Here is a 14,752-nt window from a genome sequence, read left to right on the forward strand (position 1 = left end):
GAGGACCTTGCAAGGTACGCACATACCAAATATAGTTGAACTATTGCATATAGTATTAGAAAAAAAGACCAAAACTCAAAAACTTAACTTTGACCACTGAACCATGAAAATGAGGTCAAGGTTAGATGACACCTGCCCGCTAGACATGTACACCTTACAATCATTCCATACACCAAATATAGTAGACCTATGGCATACAGTATAGGAAAAACAGACCAAAACACAAAAACTTAACTATAACCACTGAACCATGAAAATGAGGTCAAGGTCAGATGACACCTGCCAGTTGGGCATGTACACCTTACAGTCCTTCCATACACCGAATATACTAGACCTATTGCTTATAGTATCTGAGATATGGACTTGACCACCAAAACTTAACCTTGTTCACTGATCCATGAAATGAGGTCGAGGTCAAGTGAAAACTGTCTGACGGGCATGAGGACCTTGCAAGGTACGCACATACCAAATAGAGTTATCCTATTACTTATAATAAGAGAGAATCTAACATTACAAAAAATCTTAACTTTTTTTTCAAGTAGTCACTGAACCATGAAAATGAGGTCAAGGACATTGGACATGTGACTGACGGAAACTTCGTAACATGAGGCATCCATATACAAAGTATGAAGCATCCAGACCTTCCACCTTCTAAAATATAAAGCTTTTAAGAAGTTAGCTAACGCCGCCGCCGGATCACTATCCCTATGTCGAGCTTTCTGCGACAAAAGTCGCAGGCTCGACAAAAACCGTTAAATAGACTTATTAAGAAGGGATATAGTTACGATACTGTTGTCAGGTCATTAAAGATTGCATATTTTGGCGTTAATATTGATTCACTTATAGGGTCTTTGCATCGGCACTAAACACATTTATTTAAAAACCAGCTGTTGGCATGACACGGGTTATGTTCTTCTCATATATGTTATGATGGTATGATACTAAACCCCTAACGGGAAGGATTGTGCCTGATATTCATATGATGAAGACATAATCTTTCAATCAGTTTAATTGAAGTCTGGAGCTGGCATGTCAGTTAACTGCTAGTAGTCTGTTGTTATTTATGTATTATTGTCATTTTGTTTATTTTCTTTGGTTACATCTTCTGACATCAGACTCGGACTTCTCTTGAACTGAATTTTAATGTGCGTATTGTTATGCGTTTACTTTTCTACATTGGCTAGAGGTATAGGGGAGGGTTGAGATCTCATAAACATGTTTAACCCCGCCGCATTTTTGCGCCTGTCCCAAGTCAGGAGCCTCTAGCCTTTGTTAGTCTTGTATTATTTTTAATTTTAGTTTCTTGTGTACAATTTGGAGTTTAGTATGGCGTTCATTATCACTGAACTAGTATATATATTTGTTTAGGGGCCAGCTGAAGGACGCCTCCGGGTGCGGGAATTTCTCGCTGCATTGAAGACTTGTTGGTGGCCTTCTGCTTTTGTCTGTTCTGTGGTCGGGTTGTTGTCTCTTTGACACATTCCCAATTTCCATTCTCAATTTTATTTTTATGTTAGGAAGCGTAAACTATCTTTATACCTATGCATGGGGGTGACTAAACTAAAGAGCCTGTGTCGCTCACCTAGGTCTATGTGCATCTTCAACAATGGACATTCTCCAACATTGTAGACTAAAATAGAATTTATGACAATAATCTTTTTTTTGTTGATATTGTATTGCTGATCATTTTTCTGTTGACAGTTTCTCTCCATCTTCTTTAGTTTTTGCCCAAAACACAAAAAAGGGTAAAAAAAACAGTAATTTAAGGGCAATCACTCATATAAAGTGTCTACTAAAGATTTCAGCAAAATTTAACTTGTTTGTAGATCTTGTCTTGCTAATCATTTTTGCTTTTTAAAGTGTATCTATCTTTTATAGTTTTCAAGATAATAGGCAAAAACACTAAAAATTGGTAAATATCGCCATTTAAGACCAATAACTCCAATAAAGAGTCAACTGACGGTTTTGATGTAAATGGACAGAAGGTAGATCACAACATTCTGAACATTTCTGCCCTGTCAGATTTATCTCTATTAATAGCAGTTTGCAAGATAATAGACAAAACTTGCATTTTACCCCTATGTTCTATTTTTAGCCCTGTCAGCCATTTTGGTAGGCAGGCATGGTCATTGACCACCTTTTTTATACTAAATACCCCAATGATGATTGTGGCCAAGTTTGGTTAAATTTGGCCCAGTACTTTCAGAGGAGAACATTTTAATGAAAAACGACGGACGACAAGTGATGAGAAAAGCTCACTTTGCCCTTTGGGTCAGGTGAGCTAAAAATGGGGATGTATCTGCATTAAACATGAAAAATACAAGAAACTCATATTCAAGTGTGGAAAGAATTCTTACTATTGAAGAAGCATATGTGCTCTAGATCTTCTCTTGTCCTTCAGCACCCCAAATCAATCTTTGTCAGTTTTTCGCTGATGGTCTCTTTAAAGATTACACACTCGTTACATTTGCTGAGCTTCTGATACTACAAATAAAAAATTCGTAAGAGGTTCTGCGGAACTCTGTGTCTCGCCTGCTATTGCTGCTGTCAGTGTAAAAGTGTAATGTTGACTTAAAAAGTGAGTCCATTTATCAGTAAAATACAGAATTTAAAAAAAAAAATCAAACTTTTTCTTTAGATGTTTTTTTCATGGTCTTGAAGATTAGCTTCTGTCCAAGTTACATAACAATCTATGAAGGTTTACAAATTTATCATGTCAAAAAAGTTGAATCCCAAACTGTCTGTAAATGTTAACTGTAAAAAACTAAGTCCATCTATCAGAAAAATACTGAAAATGAAAAAAATATATTTTCAAAAGTTTGCTTCAGACATTATCTCTTAATCATAAAAAAGCTTCTGCCAAAGTTTCATAAAATTCTATGAAGGTTTGATAAAGTAATTGATGTGTAACAAACTTTAACCCCAGTCTGTATCTATTTGTTAAATGTAAAAATAACTAAGTCTATTTATCAGTAAAATACACAAGTCCATTATCAGTAAAATACGGAAAAATGAAAATAAATATTTTCAAAATTTTGCTCTGGATACTGTATTTTGGTCATAAACAAGCTTCTGTCCCAATTTCCTAAAATTCCATGAAGGTTTGACAAAGTTATTGATGACTGAAAAACTTTAACCTCAGACTAAATCTGAATGTTAACTGTAAAAAAAACTAAGTCCATTTATCAGTAAAATACGGAAAAATGAAAATAAATATTTTCAAAATTTTGCCCTGGATACTGTCTTTTGGTCATAAACAAGCTTCTGTCCAAATTTCCTAATATTCCATGAAGGTTTGACAAAATTATTGATGACTGAAAAACTTTAACCTCAGACTAAATCTGAATGTTAACTGTAAAAAAATACTAAGTCCATTTATCAGTAAAATACGGAAAAATGAAAATAAATATTTTCTAAATTTTGCTCTGGATACTGTATTTTGGTCATAAACAAGCTTCTGTCCGAATTTCCTAAAATTCCATGAAGGTTTGACAAAGTTATTGATGTCTAAAAAAACTTTAACCACAGACTGAACCTAAATATTGACGCCGCCGACGAAGGAATCTAGGATCGCTATGTCTCGCTTTCGCGACATAAATGTCGCAGGCTCAACAAATAGGACATCTATTTAATTCTATGTACAATTATTAATTTATGCATGAATGGACATTTTTTTTATATGACGGAAGTGTTAACTATCTGCCATAAAGCAGGAGGTATGATATAAATAGCCTTTATCAGGCCAATGAAATTTCAAAAAAAGTTAAGTTATTCAAGACTTTCAACATTAAGTTCATTTTTTTTTATAAATAAAAAGGTTGAAATATAGTAATTATTCTAATTTTTGAAGGCCTAAGGTGACCTTTAGTTGCTTAAATCCATGTTATTTGGACTCTATAGGATAGTTGTCTCATTGGCAATCATACCACATTACTTATTTTATACTTGAGTGCAGAAAGGAAATTTTTTTTCATAAACATGTTGACATTAACATATTTGACCATTTAACACATAGTTTTTGGACAAAATTGATGTCTGTCATGACTTTACCCAAAAATATATTTTATACACATTAACATCTTTGTAAAATACATTTGATAGCATATGTTTTTAGGTAAAGCATTGGCATAATTACTGTTGAGATGTGTCAGACCTTGATGATTTCCTATTTTTCAGATATGATTTAGACATCTGCATATTTTGTTATCAAATTTTTACTGATTATACCTTGAAATGAATTTCAATGAATTTAAGAGCCATTATTGACCCTTCATCATGTTCATAAACCAACGCCTTTGTTCTGAATATTATTCCATACAAACCTTTGGAATTTTAACATGAGGAAACTCTTCACTCCACATTCCATAGAACCTTGGGTAAGACAAATAGGGGATTCTAAATTCTCACAGGAAGATTTATAATCCGTCCAAACTTGTAGAATAGAGAGACATGATGGAAAATGTATTTCTAGTATGTCAGGCTGATCATCACCATATCTCTTGCATAGACCAGACACAAAACTCTTTGCTTCAAGGTACTGGCGACTCTTGTATTGTTGGCTACATCTTTTATCAGAACTGTCTAAATCTTCGTTAGTAGACAAACATTTCTTTTTCATGTAGTAATACCTGAATGTTATAAATGTAAAAAATATTACAGGGCTTATACCACTCCTAATTCATGTGTTTTTTTCTTCGGTTATTTGGGATCCATTTGACCAATCCTTTTATTGAAATTTTGTCTTTTGTCATAACAAACATTTTTCAAATTGTTTTAACTGTGGAAATTGAACACCGTTCAAGTAAATTGTTAAAAAAAAACCTCCAGACTGTACCTTAACTTTTACTTAAAAATGCTAAAAGACCAAAAGACAAACAACAGTATACAAAACACAACATAGAAAACTAAAGACTGAGCAACACGAACCCCATCAAAAACCGGGGGTGATCTCAGGTGCTCCGGAAGGGTAAGCAGATCCTGCTCCACATGTGGCACCCTTGGTATAAATTACATGAGTGTTTGACAAAAGTTATTTATGTCTAAAAAATGGAGCCACAGACTGAGCATACTAGGGGGAGGGTTCAGACAGCTCGAATATGTTTAACCCTGCCACATTCTTTATGTGCCTGTCCCAAGTCAGGACCCTGTAAATCAATGGTTGTTGATTGCTGTCTGTCATATTTTGTTTTTGTTTGCTTTAGCATAAATTAGGCTGTTGGATTTCTTGTTTGAATTGATTCACATTCTGTGAGCTTTTATAGCTTACTATACAAAATGGGTTTTTCTTTGTTAAAGGCCTTACAGTGACATGTAGTTGTTTGCATCCTCATCATGGATAGTTGTTTCATTGGCAATTATACCACATCTCCTTTTTAAATACAAATGTTGTATATATTAAAAATTAACCAGGCAAACTACAACAGAATGTTGAATCGCTACTTTTGATGTTGGGTTGCTGTCTTATGGATGTGTAGCCTATTAACTATTTTATTCATACTAATATGGTAGTATACCTCCTTCTTTTTATGCCATACACAATCCTCCATGCATATTCACATACTCTCCTACCAGTCAGCACAAAAGTCAACTGTTTGTCTTCTAAACTGGCATCATTGCACCTGTGTACAAAAATAAAAAACACTTGGAAAAATGTAAATAGATCTGAAGAACACATGTTTTCATCTGATCTGAAAGAAATGAGTAAAATTTATAAAGGATATCCCTACATTATTTGCAAGTATCATGAGACATATTATTTTTTAGAAAATAAACACCATAGTTTGTTCTTGTGTTGTGTCGTTGCACCATTGTCCCAGGTTAGGGGAGGGTTGGCGCTTTCAAACATGTTTAACCCCGCCACATTATGTATGTGCCTGTCCCAAGTCAGGAGCCTGTAATTCAGTGGTTGTCGTTTGTTGCTGTATATCATATTTGTTTTTCGTTTATTGTTTTGTACATAAATCAGGCCATTAGTTATCTCGTATGAATTGTTTTACATTTTTCATTTCAGGGTCTTTTATAGCTTACTATGCGGTATGGGTTTTGCTCATTGTTGAAGGCCGTACGGTGACCTATAGTTGTTAAATTCTACGTCATGTGGTCTCTGGTAGAGAGTTGTCTCATTGGCAATCATACCACATCTTTTTATTTTTCTACCAGAAGTCTGCTATCTTTGTTGCAGACAAAACAAAAAAATATCTAAATAAAACTTACTTTAAAATTAGTTCTATTAGACTTCTTAATAAGTTAAGGTAGCTATAAGCAGAAGGTAGCATGTACACTCAGTATATCAGTATGTGAAAGTACATGTACTTGCCAGTTATTGGTTTGGTGGTTTAATATGGTTTTCTCAACCAAATTATAGCATGTTATATAGCATTATGAAATTGTATAAATCCAAGTATTGTTGCATATCAAACAATCAAATAAATTCTATTCATATATATATGTACTGAGTATACCTTATGTTTCACTCAATGAAATCTGACTGTTCCTCATGGGTCTTTTTATACAACATAGCTTGACAGGTCTGTATTGTCTGAATGTTACTGGTACTTAAACATTTTTTCTCACAAGGCTGTTTATAACATTGAAGTCAGTCTCCTTGTCTTTTAATACCTTTGATGTTTTTTCATGTTTCCTGGCTAAAATTAAAAGAATAAAAGATAAAGTTGTTTGGAGAAATATCAGAGCCTTGCAATTCTAAAAAAATACTTGCCAGTCTATTCTATCTAAAAACCATGACCAAGGTTTGGGGAACAGACTTTTTTTAAATATCGCCTGGTCTTAAATGGAAAGACATGATTCGAAGTCTCATTGATACATATGCCAAATCTTTTATTCAGTGACAATATAACAAACTTTCCTTTTTTGAGAAAAAAGAAAACTTGAAAAATTATAAATTTACTCAGATAACTCTAATTTCAACATTAGTGAACAGTAGATAGTATTGACGTAAAGTCAGATAAGTCTTTTTCAACATAAGTGTATATGTTGGATAAATATAAATTTTTAATGGGTTTGGCGTAATCATGTGTCTCGCCTACTATTGCTGCTGTTGATGTTAAAGTGTGAGGTTGCCAACAACCAAACTTGTCCATTTATCAGTTATATCTGAATTTTCTTTTGTAAATCTAATGTTTTTTTTCAGATGCTATTTCTTAATCATGGAGATACTTTCTAAGTTTCGTAACATTCCATGAAGGATAAACAAAGTTATTGATGTCATAAAAATGTAACCCAAGACTTTAAGTCCATTTGTAAATTTCTATTATTCAGTTTATCATGTTTATTAGGGAAAATGAAAAAAATAATTTCAAAATATTGTTCTTGATACTGTCTTTTGATCATAAGAAGCATCTGTCAAAGTTTCGTAAAATCTTATAATGGTTATTGGTGTTTGAAAAACTTTAATCTTAGACTGTATATCAATGTTAGATGCAGAAAAAATATGTCCATTTATCAATAAAACACGGAAAATGAGAATAAATACTTTTCAAATTTTCCTCTGAATACTGTTAAGCTTCTGTTCAAGTTTCATGCCTTTAACATATTTTAATTAATTCTTTGTTCTCACCTATTTTGTGCTTTGCTTTTCTAACATCAATGTAGTCATCTTCTGTGTCACTGTCTACAAAACAACAATAATTATGTCATGCGAGTAAAATAAAATTATTCATGTTCACTCCTCTTATTCTACAGTAGGGGTCCGAAGAACTAGAAATTAATTTGGTGTGGCCTTTTAACATCTTGTTTCAAAAATATTTCTTCTTATATGTTACAAATGTGGACACAGACTTGTGTTGTCTGATGGCGAATTTTGATAATTGACTTGTGCAGGGGTGGATTCTTGTGGGTGCCAGCAGGCGCATTTGCACTCCAAAATCTAAAATTCTGTTGTGTTGTCTGGTGGGCGAATGTGGACACTGTTTCACATTGAAATAGTAATACTGCAGACACATCAGGAAGTCACAAAACATTAACAATGAAGGACAACTCTCAGGAGAAACACTTGAAAATTACTATGACTGATGTGGTTCTACAAATATGTTGCATATTTGATTTTGTCATGCCTAGACTCCCAAGACCAAACTGAAATTTAAAAGATTTAAATAAAAATAAAATTTGATCGAAACTTTGAAATATGAATTTAATGCAAGATAAAAAGGGTCAATACTTCAGAATTTCAGTGAAAAAGTTTGATAATGATAATAAAAATGCAATGAATAAATTTAGCATCTGTTTAGCCTTGTGAGTTTCATCTAATTTACATTGTTAAAAATGTAATCATTTGTCATGGAACGCATAAGTTGGCTCTGCATTTGGTATTTGTTTTCATCATGCCTGGACTCCTAAGGCCAAACTTAAATTTAAAGGATTTAAGTAAAAAATAAAAGCTGATCAAATCTTTTTAAATTTTATTTTAATGCAAGATATAAAAAGCAATACTTTAATACATCAGAATATTAGAGAAAATTTTTGGTAATCATATATATGATACCAAAAGTGCAATAAACAGATTTAGCATCTGTTTGGCCTTGGGAGTTTTGTCCCTTTTACACTGGTTAAAATGTTATTATATTCGATGGGACTCATCAGTTGTTTCCCTACAACCCATACATAGTAAGTGCACCCCCCTCTTTTTAACCTCTATAAAAATCTTTGAAGGAAAAAAGGCAATCATACCGCAATTCCTTATTTTTATATTAGTACTTTGTGGATCATGCATATAAAATTTACTATTTCTTTCTGACCGATGGCTTTTTTCTCCTTTTTTTTTTTGTAATGAAAAAATAATCTGATTCCCAACATCGAAGAAAAAAATATTTTGATAGGGGAGAAGGGAAAAAAAATTCTGTTTCATACTCAGAGTATTTATCATTAAATTTTCAAAATGTTTCTTTAAAAAAATTCTCACTTTGTATGAAAAAAACCCAAATAATTTGATGCTTGCATGGTTTCATAATAAATTTTCAAAATGGAAAAAAAACCATATTAAACCCTTCCCCAAAGTAAAATGGTCCTTAATTTTGTTGTGTTGTATATATACATGTATTGGTATAATGATACATGTATATGATTGATCGATTGTTGTTTGCTTTATGTCCAGTGGAAAATACCTCATGCATGCTCAGGGAGAGAACAAATTAGCAATAAATACAATAGGAAGATTCTGTGCAAGGTAGGCCTACCAGGAAAGGAGGTGTGGATTTGGACTGCCACTAGAAATTAGCGATCAATGTTTGAAATGGGACAGAAATTTAGCCTTGCAACTGGCAACCTACAGAACCTCAAACAGTTGTTGCAATGATTTTTTAATATGTAGAGTTTGTTGCACTCTCTCTGCACGAAGCATCAGATTTAACATCCCCTTTCTGACCGCACGTTCCTGATATATGAATTCAAAAACCAAATATCACTTGTATTTACTAATAAAAATGTATTAATTTAAAAAGAGGGCAAATGAACCCAGGGTTAACAGACTCTGTGGGCGAATGGTTGTAGGGCAAAAATGTTATGTTTGGCGAACAATCCCCATTCCATGGTTATAGGTTATTTGTAATGTTTCTACTTATGCAACAATGTGGAATTAAATCTGCACAGAAAAATTATGGGATTATTTTCAAGGAAAAGAAATATTTACAAAATTGGTTTTGATTTTTGATGGAAGGTGGGAAAAGGGATAAACTTATAAGAATTGGTCAGTTGATGACAGAACTGTGAATCTGTGTGGTTAGCCTATATGTTGTTAAGGGGGGGGGGGAGGGGGTTATACTTGAAAGGGTAATCATAAATCGAATTTAGAAGATAAGGTCAAAAACCAAAAACTGAGGACCGGATGTGATTACAGGGTACATGATTTACTTTGCGCCTGTCCAAAGTCAGGAGCCTGTAATTCAGTTATTACTATCAAATCTATCAACTCAAGACGACGATTACATAATAATGTTTTGCTTGCAAGGGAGGTAATTTGTGACACTAGATTCTGATCTCAAATCGATCGATAACCAGCTTTCAGTCTATTTATAGAAATATATGTGTATATCACTTCAGAATTGTAAGGAAAATATTTGCTCACCAAGACGTTAGTGTTCAAGTTGTTAAAATTAACTTGTGAATGGGTGACCCATTTTGGAATTATAGTCATTTCGTACCCTAATCATTTTGTTCCCTCAATTTCGTACCTTGTCAAAAACCATTTCGTACCCTAATTATTTTGTACCCTCAGTTTCGTACCTTGTCAAAAACCATTTCGTACCCTGACCATTTCGTACCTTTTATTTATTTAATCAAAACTATTAAAGTTTCCATGTGCTTAATTAAACCAATCACATGTCTTAATTTAGTCTATATTAGGTACGAAATTAGCTACCAATTATTCCCAGCATGCATTGTCACTTCTAACCGCGAAGAGCCAATAAATATTTTTTTTGATATTAGAGTATGTAATAAAAATAACTTGTTTTTTTCTAATAGAATAGACCGCCTCGGTGGTGTAACGGTTAGCGTGTTCGCCTCGAGTGCGGGAGGTCGTAGGTTCGAAATGCGGCCGGGTCAAACCAAAGACTTGAAAATTGGTATTTGCTGCTTCTCCGCTAAGCACGCAGCATTAAGGAGTAAGAGCAAAGACTGGTCGGCCCGGAGTCAGAATAATGTGTCCGGGTAGGGTGACATGTCTTCCTGCGAACTGTTACCTTGTGAGCTAGCACGTAAAAAATCCGGCTCAGCGTGTCGGTCTAGTACAAAGCAGGGTTAGTATTCATTTCTCATTATCATGCTCTCGTCCTGAATATGCATCTGACCTGCCACTGGACGTTAAGCAACCATCCATCTAATAGAATAAAGCGGAAAAGTGTATTTGTCACGAAAAAAAATAATATGTCCCACCCACTAAAGCATTCCCCCACTTAAGATAATGATTGTCAACTATATTTATTGACAAATTGGCACCAAAGTAACAACATTTGTTGAGGACCTCATAGGAAGGATCTCTACTAAGTTTGGTCAAATAATGACAAATTCTGATTAATAATTCTCAAACAGAAGACAACAAGAGTGCACATGCTGAAATGTCTCGCCTGCTTTATATGATTTATTCTATGTTGTAAGTCCTAAAGATAAAGTTTTACAACAAGTATAACATAAACTTAACATTATCAATGATCCATTAAAATAAGGTAAAGGTTAAGGTCAGATAAACCAAGCTAAACAGACATGTACACCTTACAATCATTACATGTATACACCAAATATAGTTAACCTATTGCTTATAGTATACAAGAAACATACCAAACCAAAACTTAATATTAATCAATGAACCATGAAAATGAGGTCAAGGTCAGATGAACCCTGCCAGACAAAAACGTACATCTTGCAATCATCCCATATATCACTTATAGTTGGCCTTATTGCTAAATTATAGTAACTGAGAAACAGACATAACCAGGAAAACTTAACATTGACCAATGAACCATGAAAATGAGGTCAAGGTCAGATGAACTCTGCCAGACAGACATGAACACCTTATAATCATTCCATACACCAACTATAGTTGACCTATTACTTATAGCATTAGAAAAAAAAAGATCAAAACACAAAATTTTAGCATTGACCAATGAACCGTGAAAATGAGGTCAAGGTCAGATAAAACCTGCAAGACTGACATGTACACCTTACAATCATTCCATACACCAAATATTGTTGACCTAATGCTTACCGCATCTAAGAAACAGACCTAAATCATCATGATCATGTAACTTTAACCTTGATCACTGATCCATAAAATGAGGTTGAGGTCAGGTTAACCCTGTCTGACAGACATGTAGACCTTGTCAGGAACCTATATACCAAATATAGTTATCATTTTACTCATAATCATGATAATACATTTGTAAGTAAGAAATTCATGTAACAAAAAAACTACTTTTTTTCAAGCAGTCGCTGAACCATGAAAATCAGTTCAAGGACAATGGACATATGACCGACGGAATATTTGTAATATAAGGCATCTATATACAAAGTATGAAGCCTCCAGGTCTACTAACCTCCGAAATATAAAAGCCTAATACAAATAGTTTACGCCGCTGCCACTGCTACTGGATTGTAATCCCAATGTCTCGCATACCGAGACTTTTTGTTGCAGGAGAGACAAAAATGTCATTCCCAATAGGATTTCAGGGTAACATGTTAAACTTTGACCTCGGTTGGTGGCTATATGTATTTACAATCTTCAAACAACTACTAAAGTAACAACACTTATTAACTTGATTAAGACATCTCAATGGGAACATATCTACCAAATTTCAGTTCAATCCAGCATGGGTTCTCAAGAAGATCTTAGAAAATCGGCCAATAAGAAAATTCAATTAGCATGATTAGTCCTGGCAGACATGCTTTTAGACGAAACAGCACCAAAGTCACACAAATTGGAAGGGACCTCATGGGGATAATCTCTACCAAGTTTGGTCAAATTCTGTTAATTAGTTCTCTAACAAGAAGGAGTCGAAAACCCTAAAGGCCTGCATGGGGATAACACTAGAAATTGTGTATACAATATTACATGGATAGAAGACACAATGATCTGTACACAAATGGGCAAGACTACAATAGCAACAAGGCAAAAACAGCAACTTCCATAATCACCATGATATACCTATTTGACTGTCCGCCGTCTGGTCTGATCTGTATTCCAATCCACCATGTCCATCGATATCTTTCTTCCTTTTCCTCAACCTACGATATAATAAGTATCATGCTAAAATCCAAATTCTAATACATGTACGATATTCTTCAAAGTTAACTCTTTGTCTTTTTATGAACAAAACAGCATTTAATATGTAATATAACCAGAAATACTGTGAGCAAAGCTCACTAAATGATACCCCCTGCTCCCCCCTATGTGATGTTTTGCTATGGGAAACCCCAAAATTCATTTGAATTAAAATTTAAAATAGAAGGTGCACAATCATGGTGGATAACCTATGTCATGTTTTCGAAGTGTTTGCAAAATCTGATTTCTGTTCCAAATGATTAATATGGCATAAAAAGGGGTCTTGCCATTTATTAGTTTTTTATTTGCTTCAGGAGAACTTGAGATATCGTGTCTTAAAGTGGGCTTTGTTTACCTTTTTCGTGGGTTCCTTGTCCGTCAAATCATGTGACAATGACGTAGGTTATCCACCATGACAATAATCTGTGAAACTTTCATTGAATTTTATTAAGAAATACTGACTAAAGTCAATAAAGTCAATAAAGAGTTAAATATAGGTCACAGCGACTTACTTTGCCTGGATGCTGACTTACTACCCCTGTACATAAAAGTTTACATGATCCTACAACTTATAGTTGCTGAGATATGAACATTAAACTGAACCAGTCATTGAAGCATGAAATGTGGGTCCAAGTGACCTACTTTTGCCTGATTGCTGACTTACTACCCCAAATACATCTGCATACATACGAGGTTCTATGTGTACATTCCTTGGAGGAAGTTCACCAAGCTATCCGTGAACATGAGTTGTCAAAATCAACTAAATACATGTATATCACAGTTAAAAAAGAGAAGATGTATGGAAAGGAGGACTTTGGTAATTATAGCTTTTATTAGGGTATTTATATATAGAAGTGTTATCATTTATCAGCAAAAAGTTCCAGTTTTGGCAACTAAACCAGAAAAAAGACAAGATAGTACAGCGATTCATGTTGCCATACAAAAGCAGTGATAAGGTATCAATTTGATGACAGAAAAATAGACGCAATCAAGATTTCATTCCAAATCCATATAAAAAAAAACATCTTCTGAAAGTGTTACTGCATCTGGAAAATTTGAGATAATGACACTTTTCCTGTTTTATAAAAAAACTAATTGCTCTTTTTTAGAACAAGAGAAAAGATGAAATATTTATTTATTACTTCTATTTTAATCAGATGTAATCGTCTCATATCTTCGGGTCTGACGACCCTCAGATATGAGAAGCTTACATCTAATACATACATGTAACAAAAAATGACCGGTCTAAAAAGAGAAAATAAATACCATAGGGCAATAAAAAAAAACAGACAACACCATAGTGAATAAGAAAAGCAACAGAAATACAGACAACTTAATAAAACACTTCACAGAAAACTAAGATTGAGCAGCATAAACCCTTTTATAAAAAAAAGTAGGGGTGGAGAGGTACTCTGGGAGTGTAAGCAGTTCCTGCGGCACTAGTGGCACCTGTTGTGTTGCTTATGTATTCACATTTCTAATTTAGATATATTTCAGCAATGAATGTTATTTTACCTACAGTCATTGCAATAGAAACCAAACAATATTGGTAGATTTAAAAGATATAGATATATATTTACACCAATATGCCGTTAAATGAAATTGGATATCCTGCATTTATCATGCTTTTCTATAACATATGGTCAAATCGCTGAAAGACCCCCCCCCTAAATTATGGAAAACTATCATTCTGCATTCACAATAATATCTTGGTGTAAATTAGATTCACCCAATCGGGCTTACGCGCTCATAGGTGTATCTAATACATATATAAAATTCTAACCATATAATTGAACAGATATATATCATGTTCACATATTTTTTACTTGTTTAATTGATTGATTGTTGGTTGCTTAACGTCCAGTGGCAAATATTTCATGCATGTTCAGGACGAGAACAAATTAATTAACAATAAATATAATAGGTAGGTCCTGTAATAGAGGCCGTCCGGGATGAAGGTCAGGGAAATTTAGACTGCCCAGG

General features: G+C 33.8%; 1 long non-coding RNA gene across 7 annotated transcripts in view; it reads right to left on the minus strand.

The window, feature by feature from the left end:
• LOC127728984 (uncharacterized) overlaps positions 1–14,752 on the minus strand; it is a 31,028-nt gene that overhangs the window by 7,542 nt on the left and 8,734 nt on the right. For 4 of the 7 annotated variants that reach the window (XR_007994411.1, XR_007994408.1, XR_007994409.1 and 1 more), the window contains exons 2-7: positions 12,653–12,732; positions 7,577–7,630; positions 6,462–6,644; positions 5,514–5,618; positions 4,323–4,628; positions 2,358–2,484 (exon numbers count right to left, since the gene is read on the minus strand). This is a non-coding gene — a long non-coding RNA (uncharacterized LOC127728984). Of the gene's footprint in view, positions 1–2,357; positions 2,485–4,322; positions 4,629–5,513; positions 5,619–6,461; positions 6,645–7,576; positions 7,631–12,652; positions 12,733–13,124; positions 13,177–14,752 lie in introns of those variants that run through there. The other 3 variants (XR_007994413.1, XR_007994415.1, XR_007994414.1) reach the window with 3 other exon arrangements.

The sequence above is a fragment of the Mytilus californianus genome, unplaced genomic scaffold, assembly GCF_021869535.1.
Source record: "Mytilus californianus isolate M0D057914Y unplaced genomic scaffold, xbMytCali1.0.p SCAF_1, whole genome shotgun sequence".
Classification (NCBI taxonomy): Eukaryota; Metazoa; Mollusca; class Bivalvia; order Mytilida; family Mytilidae; genus Mytilus; species Mytilus californianus.